This window comes from Brassica napus, chromosome A5 (genome assembly GCF_020379485.1).
Source record: "Brassica napus cultivar Da-Ae chromosome A5, Da-Ae, whole genome shotgun sequence".
In the NCBI taxonomy this organism is placed as follows: Eukaryota; Viridiplantae; Streptophyta; class Magnoliopsida; order Brassicales; family Brassicaceae; genus Brassica; species Brassica napus.
Window position 1 is genome coordinate 15,606,414 of NC_063438.1, and position 4,539 is coordinate 15,610,952.

The 4,539-nt window shown below is 45.1% G+C and overlaps 1 non-coding gene across 1 annotated transcript; it reads right to left on the bottom strand.

Annotated features, from left to right (window-relative positions):
- Positions 1 to 274: 274 nt before the first annotated feature.
- On the bottom strand, positions 275 to 380 carry LOC125609672. Its single transcript, XR_007339824.1, has one exon. It is a non-coding gene; the product is annotated as a small nucleolar RNA R71 (small nucleolar RNA).
- Between the last annotated feature and the right edge of the window lie 4,159 nt (positions 381 to 4,539).

Genomic DNA, 4,539 nt, shown 5'->3' on the forward strand with positions numbered 1-4,539 from the left:
AAGCCTCAATACTACACTCTCGTGTCGCAGATACTCTACTCTGGGTTACCGCACGAGCATCCTATGGACCATTTGGAACGGTTCGAGGATCTAATCGCTGCCATTCGAATGGAAGGAGTCCCCGAAGATTACCTGCTGTGCAAACTCTTCAGATACACGCTGAATGGAGAAGCGATGCACTGGCTTAGGCAGCAACCCACAGGATCTTTAACATCCTGGAGCGACATCAAGAATGCTTTCTTACGAAACTTCTTCGATGAGGCGCGCGCTGAAGAACTTCAGAACAAAATTTCCACATTCTCGCAGAAGGCTGGAGAGTCCTTCAAAGATGCGTGGATTAGATTTAGGTTTTTCCAGCGAGACTGTCCACACCACGGATTTAATGAAGTGCAGCTGCTAAGCACTTTCTTCCGAGGTCTCGCCTTACAGTATCAAATGGCTCTTGATACGGCGAGTGAAGGAAACTTCACTACTCGGAACCCGTTGGAAGCTGTGAGACTTATCGAAAACCTTGCTAACAGCAGCAGCACCAAAAACACTGACTCTGAACGGAAGAAGTCTGTAGCCTCTATTGGGAAGGAACAGATGGACGAAGTAAGAGCTAAGTTAGATGTGGTGCACGAACTTCTTAGGAAGCAAGTATGTTCAGCTGAAGGAGAAGTAGCAGATACCGAAGGAGAAGAAGATGTGAACTACATCGGAGGTACCGGATTCCAAAAATTTGGAAACCAGGGCGGAAACATAAACTTCTTTGGAAATGGCCAAAGAAGTAACCAAAGTTCACAATTTCGAAAACCCTTCAACAACAGCAAGAGCTACTCGAACTCTTACTATCAAAATCACCACCCCAAACTCAGGAAAGCAAGATCGAAGAAATTCTTGATCGAGTACTGTTGGGACAACAACAAATCACCGTGGGTTTCAACGGTAAGATAGACTCTGCCTACAACAATTTGAACACCACAATCGAGACCTTAGGGACTCAGGTGAGAAAACTTGAAACCCAAGTAATTCAGACGGGCGAGACTATTAAGAGGCAAGAAGCTTTTGCTAGAGAAGCAGGAGCCGACAAGGGGAAACACCACGTAAATGCCATCATAGATGATGAATTCTGGCAAGTGGTGAGAAATGAAAACCTTGAGGAAGGGGATTTCGAAGTCGAAAGCTCCATGAGTCTCGGCGGATCCCAATGGTGTCGACCGATGTCGATGAACTCGCATCGATCGACAGACCATGATGAAGATCGATGAACGGATTACTCCAGACATCGATCGACGTCGTCTGCCGATTCGACTGAATGCAATGCGGTTCGAATTCTAACTCATGAAGAATTCGCAGCTAAGCATCCTCACCCACCCTCCCCTTTCTATGAAAAAATCGATCGATCGGTTAACTCAACCATCGATCGACAGAGTGAGTCCGACGTCGATCGTCACAACACACCTCCCATCGATCGACACGCACCTCTGACATACCGAGTGCGGTTACCCTCAATTGATAATGATTACATCAATGCACTCAGACCACCACCTAAACCATTAGCAAACCCACCCGAACCAACACCCAACCCTTTAAATAGTTAAACAGAACCTGTTCAAGAGGAACAAGAATCTGAAGGGAGAAGGTTAAGGAAAAGGAAGGAGAAAATTCCTAAAAACCTTAAGAGGGAAGCTAACGATAAGGGGATGGATGGTTTCACTAAACGAGTCCTCATAATCCCAATCGAAAAACCTTTTGATGAAGCTTACTTCACACACCGGTTGTGGATGTTCTTCAGAGAAACAAAGGTAACTGAGGAGGACATTAGGAGAATGTTTCATCAAGTCAGAGGAAAGATGAAACACAGGATCACATTGACGAAGAAGAGTGATCATGGGAAGTTTGCAATACCATGCATAGTCAAGGGTGTTGAATTTCCCCATTCAATGTGTGACACAGGAGCATCGGTTAGTATCCTCCCTCGGATCATGGCGGACCAGCTTGGTTTGACCATCGAACCCTCAACAGAATCCTTCACCTTCATGGATCTTTCAGAGAAACGATCCGGAGGTATCATAAGAGATCTGGAGGTACTGATTGGTAATGCCCTTGTCCCAGTAGATTTTCATGTCTTAGACATCGAGCTTAACTGGAACTCTTCACTTCTGCTTGGAAGATCCTTTCTAGCTACAGTAGGAGCTGTATGTGACATGAACAAAAACAAATTGTGTCTAACGCTCATAGACCCAAACATCCACTACGATCCCATCCGACCTAAGAGAAAGGTAATTAATTATGTGGATTATGGGAAAGAACTCGGCTTCATTGGCGCATGCCATTGTGGAGCAGAGTATGAATCGGAGTACGAAACAGAGTACTCGGAATCGATCAACACTACAAACTTTCCATCGATCGATTCCAATGTGTCAATGGTGACCGATGACCACAACAATACGTCACTCGACGTAATGCACCCACTTGACCATTTCGCTTCACCTAATCATTGCTACCAACATTTTGCCTTCCAACCTCCAACCAGGAGAGGCCATGATGATTATTCCATAGGCAGTTGGGCAGACAATGGTTTCCATGAAAGTTTTGCAGTTGAAACTGTAATTACTTCACCTCATGAGGAACATACCGAGGAATACGATGAGGATTACTGGAAAGAACGTGCAATAGAAATGTCTTTGCAGGATGAAAGACTTGAAACACACAACTTCAGCAACACGTTTCCAATATCGTTCGACGCTGTGCAATCCCCTCCCTCGTCCAGCAAAACAACCGCTCACATCGATCGACACCAGTAAAGGAACATCGATCGATATTCGCGCCGCAGCGAAAACTCAGGAGCAGGAGAATATTCCCTCCCTAACTAGGTTTACAGATACCTATATAAATCGTTTTGCACCCCCGAAACCACCTACACACATTAGAGCAAACACACAAGCAAATAAGATGAACACTCTTCCTTCTACATCAACAGAAAAATCCATGAAGATCAATCATCTCAAGAACACAAATTCTGCAGAAATTACTCTGCCATCGATCGATGTAACTGTATCTACGTCGATCGATACTACTCTAAACCCTAATCTCTCTATTTCTAAAAAGAATAATTATGCAAACATTGATTACGGTTTTCTAACACCTGATGAATTTGGTATTTTCAGGGATCCAGATGGCAACGCACATGCAATGGATGGAAGGATTTTACAAGTGTCCAGAGAGGACATAGCAGACATCCTTCAAGTAACCAATGGACCCGACAACCTCTTCTCACAGCAACGTGGCACTCCAGACGTCATTCTAACAGATCCCAACAACCACGCAGGAGTCACCACAACAGAAACCAACCCAGATCTATCACGCCAACCAAAAGGGCAAGCATCGTTCGACAGTATCATGGAGACATCGATCGATAGGGTAACACCAACGTCGATCGATATGGATAATCCGACGTCGATCGACAGACGCTATGAATGTGGGAGGCGCGCTTTCGACATGTATGGAGCCAGAAAGTTCACTTGGGAACAAAGGGACGAATATGGAGTCTACAGAGATGAGCGTGGACACGCACGAAGCACAGCTGGTGAGATGATACCTGTCACAAAGGACAACATCAGGAAAATACTAGAAAGAGCATCTCTTTTTGAGGAGAGCCACATCTGTCTTCCAGAACATGCCACTTCCTTCACACTCACAAGACTGGCACCAGAACTCTACACCAAAGAATAAATCGATGAAATGGTGTTTGGTATTTGTGGAGCTCAGGAGAAACTGGGAGAGGAGCTCAAAACACTGATAGATGAAACACATCAGCATTTGGATAGAGGCTACAATGAGCTTTTCAGATGTATGGCAGAAATGAGGACATAAATTGATAGTTTACGTCAGCAACTTGAGAAGGAAGCTACGACCTCAGCATCGATCGACACACCATGTGCAAAATCGTTCGACGTCAGCCTTCCCACAGCTCAAACCCTTGCAGAACCGCGATGCTCAACACAACACAGGGATGAATGGGAAGTCTCATACATCGACACAAGGATAAACGACGTTTACTGCCCTCTCAACAACAACGTGGACTGGCTAAGCACCAAAATCGAGCTACTACAGCAAGACCTGGACACCATTCGCAAGAAGGACCAACATCCAGCCACATCGATCGACATGTGCACCTTCACATCGCTCGACGCCAAAATCTCAGCAATGAATGAGAGGCTGAGGACTTACGAGGATATGCATGACCGTTTTATATCACCAGTCATGATAGATTTAAACAAATTGTCTAGTCAACTACTTGATGCCCAAAAGGATATTGAGAACATTACTAATCAAAGTTTTTTGCAGGTAACATCAGCATCGATCGACAGGCTACGAGGACCCTGGATCGATGGCAAGAAACCTGTGGAGTTACTTCCTTACACAGCAGCAGAGGTTGACAAGATCACATCCAAGATCTACACTGCTCTAGACACCATGGAGGAACGACTTGACAAACACTGCGATGACATCTACTTTCCATTCGACAACAAAATCAGTGGACTAGACAACCAC